The sequence below is a fragment of the Columba livia genome, chromosome 2 (genome assembly GCF_036013475.1).
Source record: "Columba livia isolate bColLiv1 breed racing homer chromosome 2, bColLiv1.pat.W.v2, whole genome shotgun sequence".
Lineage (NCBI taxonomy): Eukaryota > Metazoa > Chordata > Aves > Columbiformes > Columbidae > Columba > Columba livia.
In genome coordinates this window covers 101,432,692-101,447,391 of record NC_088603.1, presented here as the reverse complement: position 1 = coordinate 101,447,391, position 14,700 = coordinate 101,432,692, and the positions used below count along the sequence as shown (strand labels likewise).

At 40.3% G+C, this 14,700-nt stretch overlaps 1 protein-coding gene and 1 long non-coding RNA gene across 6 annotated transcripts in view; one reads left to right on the top strand and one right to left on the bottom strand.

Moving 5' to 3' along the window:
- LOC135578588 (uncharacterized) overlaps nt 1–5,354 on the bottom strand; it is a 31,619-nt gene extending 26,265 nt beyond the window's left edge. For all 3 annotated transcript variants that reach the window (XR_010470403.1, XR_010470402.1, XR_010470401.1), the window contains exons 1-2: nt 5,054–5,354; nt 1,456–1,555 (exon numbers count right to left, since the gene is read on the bottom strand). This is a non-coding gene — a long non-coding RNA (uncharacterized LOC135578588). The remainder of the gene's footprint in view (nt 1–1,455; nt 1,556–5,053) is intronic.
- The window catches only part of ZNF407 (zinc finger protein 407), a 349,389-nt gene that overhangs the window by 80,328 nt on the left and 254,361 nt on the right, over nt 1–14,700 (top strand). The gene's annotated exons all lie outside the window — the stretch shown is intronic.

Here is a 14,700-nt window from a genome sequence, read left to right as displayed (position 1 = left end):
ATCTGTGCAAGTAAGCAATAGAGGACTCTAAGATACACTACAATACAGCTCTCCTACTCAGTCTAGCCACCGTTACTTAGGTGGACTGCAACACAAGTAAGGACACCGAATCATTTAAGATTGGCTTTTCACAATAAAGTACATGGAATATAGTTAAGAGACACACTTGTTTGCAGTATTCCAACAAGTTTTGTTGTCTTCAAAGCATTTTTTCTTCAAAATATGTATTTTTTACTGTTAAAGGCTTATTATGAGGATTTACAGATTATTTAAGCACACTGAGTGTTTTTCTGAGGTAGTGTACAGGTTTTGCAAGCAAATTTGAGATGGGAAAAACTATTTTGTTTTTCTCCTTTCTAGAGTGATCTTGTCATCTTTTTGCCCTGATAAACTACTGGGTGGTAGCCCAGGTGCTGTAATGGGCTACTTTATTACATTGAACAGATTCTTCAGTTTACTACTAGCTGCATTTAAAGAATTTCTGTTTTGAAACTCTTGATTTCTTAATTTTAAGAATTTAATAACATGGACTGGTTGACAGCTCTATATCTTAAATGTTTTACTTGATGGATCATTTCTCTTAGAGGTTTGATAGTGCATGTTTGATAGCACAGCGAGTAGTGTAACTATAAATATTTTTGAACCTCAGCTATCAACCAGTAGTAACCTGTAAATCCCAGTTTATTGTGAAGGCTTACTTCTTGGCTGCTGTTGCAAAAGTTAAGACCTGAGAGGGAGATGACTGAGTATTTTAAGCAGAATTCAACATGTATGAAATGTAATGTTTTAGCACATCCTGTATTCTTACCCAGGTGATCCAAACTTAAGAAAACCGAACAACGCCAAACTCAAAATAGGAAGTTTAGAGGTGAAACTAGGTATCAGCAGGTTTTGAAAATACCTGAATGTAAGACTATTACATTTTATAGGTGGAAGCATATGTCAGGTATCAAAGCTTTTGATAATATCTCTACCTGTGATACTGAAGCACAGTCTCATACAGATTTTATTCTGGTGTGGGTGGGTGCTGCCATTTCTGTGTTTTCTGGGATGCTTCCCTCCCCATTTTGAAAATTGCTGAGGGATTATTTTTTTTTAATTGTTTGTGTTAAGGACAAAAGGCCCAAGAATCTGGTTTGCCAGTGGATTTAGTAGTGGTATTCAAAAATATTGTGGTGGAGGGCTGTGTGTTACTATATGTTAGGTACAAAATACTGTACTGAAGGAAAACTAGGCTAGTGTTAGATGGATGGCAATATATACTTGCAGGTAACTAAATACTGAGTTTATATTGAACTCCATTTGTCTCCAATGGATAAAAGAATAATTGAAGTCAGTACATTATAAAAACTTTACAAAGTAAATATTTTACCCGGTATGCTCTGATGTGATGTATTATGTGTTACACGTGAAGTAGCAAGATGCATTTTCTAAGCAGAAAGGAAAAGCACTTACAGTTTTCTGTGATCTCTTACAAAGTAAAATCCATTTCACTGTTCTTAGCACTGCAACTCCTTCCAGGACCTTTGTAGTTCATGTGCGTCTTGTAAAAGGTCTGCAGAGCAAAGCAAAGCATTTGTTGAGGCACGCTTCTGCTGGTGATGATTTAACAAGGGCAAATAGTGGCCACAGCTGTAACCTGGTGCTGTGGGCTTTCCTATGGCCTGGTGACTGGGATACCAGCCCTGGTGTGAACCTCTGTGGCTTCCTCCATGTAGCACATCATCTCCCATCACCTGTGGCACGTCATCTCCTGTCACCTGCGTGTCAGTACAGACAAGCTGTTTGACACATAACTGAAGGAAGACAGACGTTGTACTGAAAAATGTATCAGCTCCCCCTAGCCACTATTCCTTTTATTTTCCTAGACTTTATTAATGCTCTAGCGCTTCTTAGTTTACAAGGGGAGTTGTTACGAATGCATGGTGCTTTCTGCCTCAAAGGAGGGGGCTGCTCACTTGTGTGCAGGGTTGCAACATCAGCCAACGCATCCCATGTCGGGCTGTCTGCTTCTGGGTGTTGAAATTAAACATGGTCCAGCCAGCGCTCAGCAGACCTCGATGCAATTCATCTGAGCAGTCAGACGCAGAGAGACACCTTATAAGTTTGCTATGTTCTTCTATTTTCTCTAAGTCCACGTCTGGATTCCATTATCATGTAATTGCAGATGGACATAAGATCCCCCTAGAAAACAGTTCTGACCAAACCAGTGTATTGGACAAGGTCTGCTGCTACGTACTTGAATGCCTTTCAGTACTGGCAAACCATTTGAGATAGAGATTTGTCTGCACATACAACTAAAAGCCAAGGACTTTTTGGTCATGAGAGGTAAGATTTTTTGTAGTCTCTCTGTGCCCCAGGTTCACTTTCCTTGGGCAAATTACTAAAGTCAGCAATTTCAAACTTAGGAGACTGGAGTCAGGTGTTGACAGCCATTTTTAAGTACCTAAATAAGTGGTCTCATTTTAAGAGGTCCTGAGCACACAATTCTTTCTGACTTCAAAAGAAGCTGCAAATGCTGTGTCCACTTTGATTAATTGAAAGGCTGACCATCAAAGTGAAATTATGTTGCCAAGCTAAAGGAAAAGAAATAAAGACTTAGCACACTGTATAAATCAATCGCAGATCAGAGTTTACTGGGAATAAAATGTACAGCATCTTATGTGCCCTTTTGTACTTTCTGAATCTCACTGGGCCCAAAACTACAACAGAAAACCCCTCGCAGTTTGTGAAATATGGTAATGCCCAGAAACATTTGCCAGTTTAGCTACTGAAAAATAGATAATGGCTACTCAAAATTTATACTGTTTTCTAGGGCCTTAGGTGAAAGGATAACAAAATTTTAAAATGCTTATTTTTTTCATTTGAAGGTAATGTCTTAAATCCCTGAGAAATGAACAGCCTACTACCTTCCCCTACTTTGATCGATCTCTCTTTGAGGCGTGATTTACACCTTATTATAGTACTTCAGGTTATGGCCTCTGTTCCTGAAAGTTTTGTGGAGATAGGTGTCTGGGGAAGAAAAAAAAAGAAAGACCTGATAAGTGCCCTGATGGAAAGAAAGGTTCCAGTGTGTGTTGTGTTCATTGTTTTTGCCAGTTCTTATGGCAGAGGGAATGTTCTGTGCAATGAAAACTTCAGTGGGAGATTGACTAACTCACAAGACATAAAATCATGGGAAGACAGAACTTGCTAATGCCACTGGTAGCAGAATTACGGTTTTCTTTTGGGCTCTGTTTGCCAGCTCTTGTATCCTTATCATGTCTTCTGGTTTATCAGCATGTTCAGGCAAACCAGAGTGCCGGGTTTAAACATGGCATTTGTGTTACAGCTACATATTTGGCATAGACAGATGAAGGCAGACTGAGGAATCAGCAGTACTGTTACTCAAAATTGCCATAAATTTAGCTCAAAACGAATGCTTGGTAATGAGTAGTGGAAGGTAACAGTTTCTGCCACAAGTGTATCGCCTTCCTTATCTCAGTGGCTCCTCATCACCACCACCCAAATACTGATCTGTACAGCCCTCTGATGCACCTTCAGGCGGCAGAGGCTGCTGCCACTGGTGTCTCTGGGTGGGGAAACGAGAGTCTCTTCAGTCCTTCACTGCCTGGCCTTCAGTATCAGAAAGGTGCGTGTGAATTTGGAAATGTCTCTTATCTTCATTCTCTCCAATACTTTCACATATAGCCGAAGGCTAGGTGATAAATTTTTGTCATGGCTCTTTTATATTGCTGGAGTGCACTATTGTAATCTGATAAGATTAGTAACTCAAGCAGCATGAATTATTATTAAAAATAATTGTTTGTTTATATAAATATGACAGCAAAATAGGTTACTCATGCAGGCCAAGTGACCCAATTATTCGGGTTTTGAGTGTGTAGAGAAGATGTGGTGTGTTACTGCACTTTAAGGAGAGAAAACATTTTTTTCTGTGTTGGTTTGCTGAGTAAGTTTTGGTGTATTGTTGTTCATTTTTTTGTTTGTTTTTTTTTTTTCAGTGCTAGTACCCTGGTGATGGGGAGGGATAGTTGATACAATACAATTCATCATTTTGTCTCTAGAAAAGAGAACTGTATTGATGCCCTCAATAAGTGACCGTTTGCTGTGGTGAATGCTGGTCTGTCCAGATCTTCCTATCAGAAAGCTTAATCAGATATCAGTGAAGTGATTACCACTAGGTCTCAACTTGAGTTTTCCACTGCTCCTACTAGATGTTTTCAGCTACTTGCTTTAAAGCTGGTTTTGGGGTTTCCATGAGGATTGCTGCAGCCTTTATCTTAACCCTCATGCAAAAACCATGTTTTAGAATAATATGGACAGTTCATTAGCCCTTTTGAATTTGTCTGATGTGCTTGGTTTAAATAGACAACTACCCAAACTGAGACAGCTAACATTCTGACAACTCAGTTGAGTTTTTTGGCTGACTGTGGTCTTTATATTTTAGCCATTTGTTTAAAAACAAACAAACCAAACAATAAACAAGTAACAAAAAAAGCACCCCAAACAACAACCACCACCGCCACTCAGAAGAGCAGAATAGCCAGTGTGATTAATCTAAACTTCCATATTTTGGTAGTTTCTTGCTCTGCCATGCATGTTTATCGAACAACAGGCTAATACAGCAGCACAGGGGCCTGTGAAACCAGGGCTTCCTCCTGCTGCTCCCTGTTAAACAGGAGCAAACGCAGGCTGTGCTCTGCTGTGGAGCTGTGCATGGCCCATCTTCACATGCATCTCCCCTGACAGAGCCTGACTGTGCACCTTGGGGTCAGCCACCGGCCGGTGCTTTATTTCAGATCGAGGGTCTGATCCCTGTAGTCGGATTTAGAAGAACAGGTTACTGCCCAGTTCACACACAGCAGCTCCAGCCCTGAGGGAGGCCAACATCTAGACCTAGATCTCCAAGCAAGATTTCATTACTCATTTCCCCCAGAAATCTAGCAACAAGTAAGCTGTTAAAAAATATTCTATCAACATTTTCCTTAGAGGATGTGGATTTAACTGAAGTGATACACTCTAAGGAATTGCAAACTTCTGACTTATTTCTTACCTGGCAAATTTTCTGGCACTTCATGGCAGCTTTCTCAAGGAAATTTTTCTTCCCCTGGAATAGGAGCCTGGCAGCAGTGGGTGCTGCTGGGAGATGTCACCCTCCTGCCAGGAACACCCTCAAAAGTTAACTTCTTTTGGGGAAACTGGAGGAACTGGAGCTTATGTGGTAGATCCTACAAGATATTCTTCTTTTCACAGAATCACAGAATGGTTGGGATTGGAAGGGACCTCTGGAGATCATCTAGTCCAACCCACCTGCTAAGGCAGGTTCACCCAGAGCAGATTGCACAGGAATGTGTCCAGGCAGGTTTTGAATGTCCCCAGAGAAGGAGACTCCACAGCCTCTCTGGGCAGCCTGGTCCAGTGCTCTGGCACCCTCACAGTAATGAAGTTTCTCCTCATATTCAGATGGAACCTCCCGTGCTTCAGTCTGTGTCTGCTGCCCCTCATCCTATCGTCAGGCACCAATGAAAGAGGTCTGGTTGCACCCTCTTGACACCTACCCTTGAGATATTTATAATCATTGATGAAGATCCCTTCTCAGCTTTCTCTTCTCCAGGCTGAACAGACCTAGCTCTCTCTGTCTTACTTAATAAGAAAGGTGCTCTAGGCCCCATATCATCTTTGTAGCCCACCGCTGGACTCCCTCCGGTAATTCATTGTCCTTAAACTGGGCATCCCAGAACTGGACACAGTACTCCAGATGTGGCCTCACCAGGGCAGAGTAGAGGGGCAGGACCCTCAACCTGCTGGTCACACTTTTCCTAATGCACTCCAGGATACCAGAACTCCTAAATCCTTCTCAGCAATCCTTTTCTGAGGTTAAACTTCATTGCAGTTCATCCAGCTAGTAAACATAGTTGTAAAATAAGCTCCAAGGTTTAGAGACTTCAAATGAGGTGGTTACTCAACCTTCCCTCAAACATGAGGCTGAAGAATCTCCCAGAACTGGAATAGCCAGCTGCTCCCCTTTCATTTATGTGCATACTTGTAGTTTTGTGTATCTTGCTCAGTGGAATGGTACTTTTCTGTATAGGGAGACTTTCTGGACACTACAGGTGTTACTACTTGGAGTTAAATTTAATTTAGATGTGTTAGTGGTAACAGAAGTAGTTCTGGTATAAAAACCTGTATGTAAACTAATACTGTTTATTTTTCAGGTCATTGAAGAGCTTTACAAAGAAAACTATGCTTGGGGTTGCATTGGTATTTACGTATTTATACTTATGTGTGTGAAAAACATATGCAGTACGTTAGTTTTGGGTTTTGCTGTTGGGTGACTCAGATATGTTGATGATGATCTTCCTTTACTTTGAAGGCAGGCTGCTGTGGGCTTGGGACATTGAGAGCACTCACAATATTCAGCTAAATTGACTGATGTGTTCTTAAAATAAGATTTTTTTTTTTTTCTTACCTCAATAAATATTAAGAAAATCAAACGAACAACAGATAAAAGTTCATGTGCAGGGAGTTTGTAGTGTCGTAATTAAGTGAATTTTTCCAGAAAGCCACATGTAGCTTACAAGAAGCAAGGCTTTCTCCTTTTTTTATAAATACCTGTACATAGGCATTCAAGCTAGTTTCATACATCATTAGAATTTGTCCTCAATTTTAATTTATTGCAATTTCAAATAGTTGTGTGTTTTTTTTTCTTAAATTTCCTCTCCATGTGCAAAAATAAATGTAACCTTTCTTCAGGGCTTAGCCTCAGTCCCCATATGTGGAATTGCATAGAGTTTGTCATGTTCTGTAGGGAGTTAGCCCTGTAAGATCCAGTGGTTTTGCTTTAGGAAAATTGCAGGACATGTGGGCGGGAGGGATGGGGCACCAAAACTCCAAACCCTAAGAAAAAAAAAATTCCAACCCCCAAACAAAACCAAACAACCAAATGAAAAAAACCCATAGCAAAATCTATAAAAAGTATGACTGTTGTTCTCTGTGTAATTGCACCACTAGTTTTTCAGATATTTTCAGAGGACTTACTTTAATTATTTAAAATTTATATGACATTTTACAATTGCTGTTATTTTATACTCTAAAAAACTGGGTACTTTCATGTCTGAAATCACAGAGAAATCATATGAACTAAATATTACATTCTTGCCATTGCTTTTATGCATAGCATGTTTAGCATCTAACTAAAATCTGAGCAGAAAGCTCATCTTGAAAGAGACTACTTAATTAAAAATTAAACAATGAATTAAAACTTAAATTATGCAAAACTAATAAGCTACGTTACCAAAACCAACAATTAATATGCTACAATATACGGAAGGAAAATGTTAACGTTTTTTACTTCAGTTTCATATTTGCATTGCAGTCTGTTTAGTCTACTATTTTGAAATTCCTCATCTTGAAGTACTTGGCATATCCGAATTAAGATACAAATCAGTGATTTCTGGGTTTGTGGATTTGCAGACCTCATCAGAGATTAAAACTTTGATAATGTAAAGGGCTCTGTTATGAAGTGTGAGGAATCCAATTATTTTCCAATTAATGCAATATCACTTCTGTATATAAGATTCACATCAGTGCATCGCATCACCTTGTGCAAATCGATAGACTAAAAATGGACTCATTGACAAAAATTACAATTTAACCTATTGCTCTAATTCCATGGTATAAAAGGTTTATTTTTTACTGAAATCACCTTCAACTAATTGCAAGTGCTGAGGTTCTGCATACAGTATTTATGTGTGCATACGTTTACAGAGAGCAGACTAAGGACAACTTTAAATTCTGTGTTTAGCGTAGCGGTTTAAAGGAGATACTCCCGAAGCTCCTGTATCAGAGACACACAAAAATGTTTCCTTAGTAAATGTGGGGATCTGCATCTATACATCGAAAACACTACAATGGCCAAATACTAGACATACTGTAAAATACTATATACCTTACTGTAACACAAGCATAGGGAGACATTTCCGGTGGTATCTGCTCATGTTTTTCATAATTGTGTTGTTGAAGCTGAGTAAAGCTTAGATGGCTGAAGGAAAGGAATTAGGGAATTAAAGAAAACTCCATCTGATTAAGTTAATTATGAAGCTTGAATCTAATACTTTATTATTGCTGTATACCGGAAGGTGGAACAACTGTTACATTTGCATTTTCTTACATTTTAGTGTTACATAAAATAATATTGGCTTTTAATGTTTCATATCAAATATCTTCAGCACCTATCTGTATTTTTCTATCAGGTCTTGCTAATTTAGCCTTTGTAGCTAGATAAGTAGTTGTTTCTCTGGCACTATAATTTAAAAGTTTACATTAAAAACAAAATCAATACTGGGATAAAAGCATGAAGAGTACAGCTAAAATAATTTATAATAGCTCTGTTGGTGATGGAAATCTAAGGAATGAATATTGTGTATAATAAAGGCAATTAACTGAGCTTCTTATAAGGAAAAATATTGCTCGTGGTGTGGGGGATGGAAGGAGGAGATCATGGAAGCAGTTACAACTCTCTAATTTTCTGGGTTGAGCTATGTTAGCCCTGGCATAAATTGCATCAGCCTAGAGGTACATGTGCCATCTGAGGATTGCGTTCTGCCCTGACATCCTCCTGAACGTGTTGGGGAGGTGTGGGAGGGAGAGAGAGAGCAAAGGCACTGGTGTCTGCTGGGGGTTTGTGTTCGCTAGGAGGCCTCAGGTGTCCTCAATCATCCTCTTGCATGTCAAATACAGGCTTTGGTTGATTTGCACAAGTAAAAGTCCAGTGGAGCCAGTTGTGGTAAGAAAACTGGCTTGGTATTTAACCTAAGTGATTTTTCTCGCTGCAGCATTTATCAGGTAGAAGTTCTCTCTTCAACAAAATGAAGTGTTTAATCTACTATCACAAAGAATGAAACGTGAATAAAGATTGACTTGGATATAATCTTTCTAACTACTCTTGATGGACAACTTAAGATTCAGCTTAATTTAATTGAAATCTTAAACTCCATCTTTTTGGGAAGCTCTTTTATGTCCATGGTTAAGTGAGCAAGGCAATGACATGCTCCCTTAGCAACTGTTCAGGAATCATCGGGTTGATTGACTAGTGTTTCTGCCCTTTTTATGCACTTCTGATGTTCCATCACGGCTTTCTCCATTCTGTGCATATAAGTAGATTTATCTGAATGGTAATAAGCCAGATGGTTAGGTGGTAGGCCAGGTATTTTGAAGGTAAGCATATTCTTTGTCATAGAGCCATGTTAGCCAGGAGCTCTGCACCACATTTCAAATCCTTCAGTAGTCTCCCCAGGAGGTGGCAGCTGGAGAAGCCTAATGGATATCATCACCTTCAACTGTCAGCTCCTTTTTTCCTGTCTGTCATGAATGTTTACTTCTGATCATGCCCGTTGACATTTATGTGTCACAATAGAAAACCAAACCAGTGTGGGAGTAAAGGCGACACTGGGTTTGCAGTTACTTCTTGTATCACAACAGGCAGCTGGCAACTCATTAACACCATGTGGAGTGTCAAGCATATAGTATATTAAATAAAATTAATGCCCACAGGCGCTGTATATAAGGAGATGGCCATAACAGACAATAAAATCACGTGAATGGTTGAAAAAAGGAATAGTAGAGGCGACAGACTAAAAAAAAAACCAACAAACAAACAAAAAAAACCCAAACAAAACCAAAACTGGGGGAAGGGATGAGTCTGTAGGCCAAGGTGCATGAGCATGTCAAGCCTTTGACTGCCATTCCTTGTCATTTTCATATTTAGCTGCTGAAGACAGACATGTTGCACAGGAGGGTTCTGCCTGGCATTTGGTGAATTACTGCAGTCTGTGTACTCGGTAGCAAAGGGAATGTTAAGATTGTAAAAGAAAACCACCCACCTTCTCTGTAGCCCTTCTCCAACAGTGAGCGCAAATGTGGAAGAATTAGGCCCAGCCTTGGTGAGCCTGGGAGGGGTGTTGGCTTGTGTACAGTCCTGAGAGTGATGAACCTTCATAAACAGCTCATGCGGCTTTACGTGTAGAGCAATCTGAGGCCTCATGCTTTTGTACTAGGTGGCCTGCATGAGCCATTTGCCATATACTTTGCTCTATTTGCAAATGCTTTTTTTCCTGTCTTCTTTCAGGGAATGGTTTGGCTAAGCCACCATCCTCATTTTGCCAAGTAAAACAACCTGGGTTGTGTATATGGTGAAACAATTTGTTGTAATATGAAACATTTCATCTCAGTCTCAAATTTCCAGAAAGTGTTATACACAGATGAAGCATTTTTTTAGGAAAATTGTACTAAATAATTTCAAATAAATTAGTTTTCTATTGCAGAATTTTAAGACATAAGTTAAAGTTAGGATCTTTTTATATAATACGAATGTTAGATATTATTTGGATTTATCTACAAAAGTATTTTGGATAGATGAGCTCCAATTCTTCTGTGGAATACTAAAATACTACCGTGCATCTCAAGAAGCATACCAGATGCTGTCTAGCAGAAATGACAGGTAGAGTTTAGTACACAAAATGTCATTACCATCACAACATTTTATTATTCACTGGACATCATTAAACATTAAATTCTCCTTTAATTTAAACAGGCAGACCCAGTAGACTGCAGATAAGATCTCTTCTCTGGGCACTGTGGTTGCAGTACTGTGACTGCTAGCACCACATGGTAGTTCATGTAAGTTTGCCATGGAAGAATTTACGCAGTACCTTGGTCTCCTATGCCATTAAACGGATGAAAGCATATTTAAAAAGAACAAAAAAATATGTTTCGTTGGTTTAATAATCTGCTAACAATTTCCTATAGGAAACAGGGAGAAAATATGAAAATATGTTCATTGTCATAAATAAATTGTTACAAAAAATTAGTTGTGGACTAATGTATTGTCTCATTAAAAAAAAAAAAAAATACCTGCTTTGGTTTCCTCTTTCGGCAGTTTATTTTATGCATTTATTGTTCATTAATTAGAGTTCCTGCATATTTGCCCTTCTTGCCTGATTGCCTTTGCCTTTTATAGCTTATGGTGAGCTTTCCCTGCCTTTGCATTTGAGATGAGCTGAGATAGCCACCTACAGTGATTGCGTCAGTTCCCTTCATAATTTCTATTAATCCTCACTGAGGATTTCACCCCCACCACCTAGAAAAACTGGAAGTCTACCGTATTTCGTTTAGGTTTTTTTTATGTTCTCAGGATTGTCTGCCATACCGTATGATTTCTTATATCTGTTCTTTAGTTAAGGTGACTGGGACAATGTCTCGAATGTGTGGCCGTGCTAGAGCCATGCATACTGCTAGAATAATGTTCTCTGACTTATATGTGACAAGAAGGTCAGGTTTTCAAAGGCTGCAGGGCGATCGCGTTGACTCAACTGTTGTTGTGGGCTGGCGGGCTCGTTGACAGCGGAGCGGTGAAGTGACGTGCAGGTGGCACAGGGGCATTGCTGCCTTCCTCGGTGTGGCTGATGAATTTGGGGGATCCGAGGACGATGATGATGTAACTACTGTTTTGTTTTCCTAATTATGCTGGCAGAGAACTGAAGACTGTCCACCAGTATGTAATGAAGTGAAACAAGTGGATCTTGTGGTTAAGACTTATTAAAAACTCCTGATGTATAGCTTTTAAACATTTTCTGTATAGGTGGAAGAGGTAAAGCAGCTGAGACATTTTAGTTTTCTGATTAAATTACATCTCAAATGTTGATACAGAATGAGAGAAAAGTGCAACTGCACATAAATGTTTGTTCATCTAGAAGGAGAACCGTATCGGAATTCAAAGGCACAACAAAAATGTTTAATATTAGATCAGATTACTTAATGTGTTGCTCTATTTACTTTATTAACAGATTAAATGAGATACTGAGTTTTGAAGAGTTTGTAAGCATTTACGTTCAAAATTCTGTTGCATTATATTCTTTCATTCTGTGATAACAAAGAAAGGCAAAAAACCTCTCTTCTGTCAAATATAAAATTCTGTAGACACATCTGAAAAGGAGAATATAAGATTGTTATGTATATTTAAATTTTTCTGTAAGGAATTGCCAAGGAGCTGGTAAGGTGGTCTGTGGCCTTTCTCTTTGCTCTTTAATGGGAGGAACATGCTGTAGTTACCACCTTCCCCTTGGGCACGCTGGGTGGACCAGACCCCACTCTGTGGTGACTTTGTCCAGTACCTGGCACAGGAGATGGCAGCTGATGGTTCTTGCTGTAGGGAGCCATGTAGGACTTTATTTCACTCTGCCTTACTTGATTCCTGGAGGCTGGCGTTATGGGCAGTTTAGGTGTGAGGAGGTGGGCCTCTATCTGAACGATGTCCATAGGGTTGCTGCCTCTGCTACGTCCCCAGCCCTGGGAGCTCCCCTGTCCTCTTGGGCTCAACTTCGGCTGTTGCTCCCCCTCACACCCACAGCCCTCCACTGAGACCAGGGAGTGGGCTGGCAGGTGCCCAAGTGCTATCTGCTATTGTTGCCTTCTGCCTTTGGGTTTGTGCTACCAACATTTGCAACTTTTTTGCTGGAAGTCTTCTGGTAGTGGTGTATATTTAGGTAAGAATCCTGAAAAGGTCCCTTATAGGGATGGGGTTTTCAAAGTCATCTCTCTGCCCTCCATGTGCTAAAAGCCTTTCAGGAATGGCATAAAGGGACACAGGAGACATGGCCAGGGGCTCAGCAGCTGCTGGCACGGCCATGCTTTGTGTGAGGGCTGACCACCCCCAGCATCTCTGCAGCCTTCCTGGGCCGTGATGTGAAGATGTTATCTCTGCAGGAGCAGCGCTTGGTCAATAGTTGGTATTTTTGGGCACTAGAGCATGACATCACCTAAGGGGCTGGAAAGAAGGGGTGTGTTTTGTGCATCCCTGGGTCCCTCCCTGTCGCTTGTGGGTCTGGGGTCCCCCAGGACATCACTTAATGGGCGGGAGAAGGTGTGGGGAGGTACCAGGGCTGTGGCTGTTCCCCAGCCATGGCTGCCTCACATGGGCCACCCTTCCTGACTTCAGGCTTGGCAAAGCTGTGAGCATCCAGCAGTCACGCAAACAAAAACATTCTGATGGGTTTGGAAGTAAATTTAGAATAGGAGTGTCTAATTTCAGTAGCAAGTTCCACATACCCCAGGAGTGGATTCATAAGCTGATTTCTCTCCCCTCCCCTCAAAAGGGCTCTCCTTGCGCTCAAATAGACAGCGATTTCTTGCTAACCTGGGAGGGACCGTCCTACCTGACTGCCTGTGTCCAGGCTGAGAGGTGCAACCTGTGTCCTTGCTTTCGTGGTACTTCAGTAGCAAGGAGAGAATAACTGGAGAGGCAGCATCGACAGTGAAAGCATCTGTAATGTGAGGAGGACATTTCTCTCTCCTTCCTGCCCCAATATTTTTTTGTTCATGAAAGCTGAGTGTTTTACAAGATAAATATGCTTGCTTATTTGTGTGGTTTTGGTTTTTTTTTTTTGGTAGGCATAGAGTATTTACTGCATTATTGTCCTGTATTTTTGTTACTGTAGTGAGACAGTCTCCTTGTAAATTTTCTTTTGCTTATAGAACTTCATTAAAAAGATGACTCTGAATTCCTGAGCAGATTTTTCTCATGTGGTGTCTTCACTCCAGTTTATCTGGAGGATCGCTACAGCTTAGTTTCTCTTTCTGTCCCTGTGCTTTGGTTGTCCATATAATCTTACAAGAATAATTATTTCTAGTGATATTTTATTGAAAAGTTGCTTGAAAAATCCACCGATGCCCAACTTCTCATAGCTATTTGCTTCATTAATTTGTTTAATATAACAAATCAATTTATAAATGTGTTTACTTAAATGCAGATGAAGATAAATGGTGAGCGCAAATACACAAAAGTATAAAAAGTTTGAAGATTCATTTAGTGAATGTGTCTCTCTTTCTAGTCCACTGAATAAAAATGTAAATCAGTGTAACTAAATCCTACCGCTAAATGCAGTTTTACTTCTTTTTTTCTTGCAGTAAGCACTAAAAGCATGAAGGTACAAGATTTAAGGGAAATTTTCTTTTAAAAAGAACTACTCTCTGTTTTGAGGAATACCTTTATTAAGCTAGCTGGCATATCCTTGAAAATAAGTGTGCACATTTTAAAACCATTTTGAAATAGAGCATTTTGTAATTTAGTAGTGAATAGCACTGTATGTTGTTACATACTGACTTGGTTCAATTTTAGGACATGGGAGCTAGCCACGTTAGTTGTTTCAAAGCACACAGTATTCTTTGGACTTGCATAATATAAACCAGTGTCAGTAGTTTTTCTGAATGCCTGAATCTGTCCTTTTGAAAGCGTTTGCTATTTATTTCCAAATAAAAGAGTTACCGCAGAGGCACCTGGGCTTGCGAGGAAGAAAAGGGATGCTGACACCTGGCAGATAGTTTCCTGGCGACATCACAGGGTCTAAAATATCGAGGTGGACAGTGCTTCTTGAAGGTACCGAGCGCTCCATGCTGCGCCGCGTGCTCTGAAGCTACGCCTGACTTTTGCCCGCCACAGCTATTGCGCTGTAAGCTATCAGAGACGCGTGTCGCTTCAGGTGTGCTCCCAAAGCCTGTGAAGAATCAAAGCATCTTGGCCGGTCGGCAAGTCTGCCCGATGACCTTTTTCTCCTGTAACTCGATGATGGGTTGTGAAGGGGAGAGCTGGTTACAGTCAGGACTGGGGGGACCTGCCGTGGCGTGACGGCAGGTTCAAATCAAACC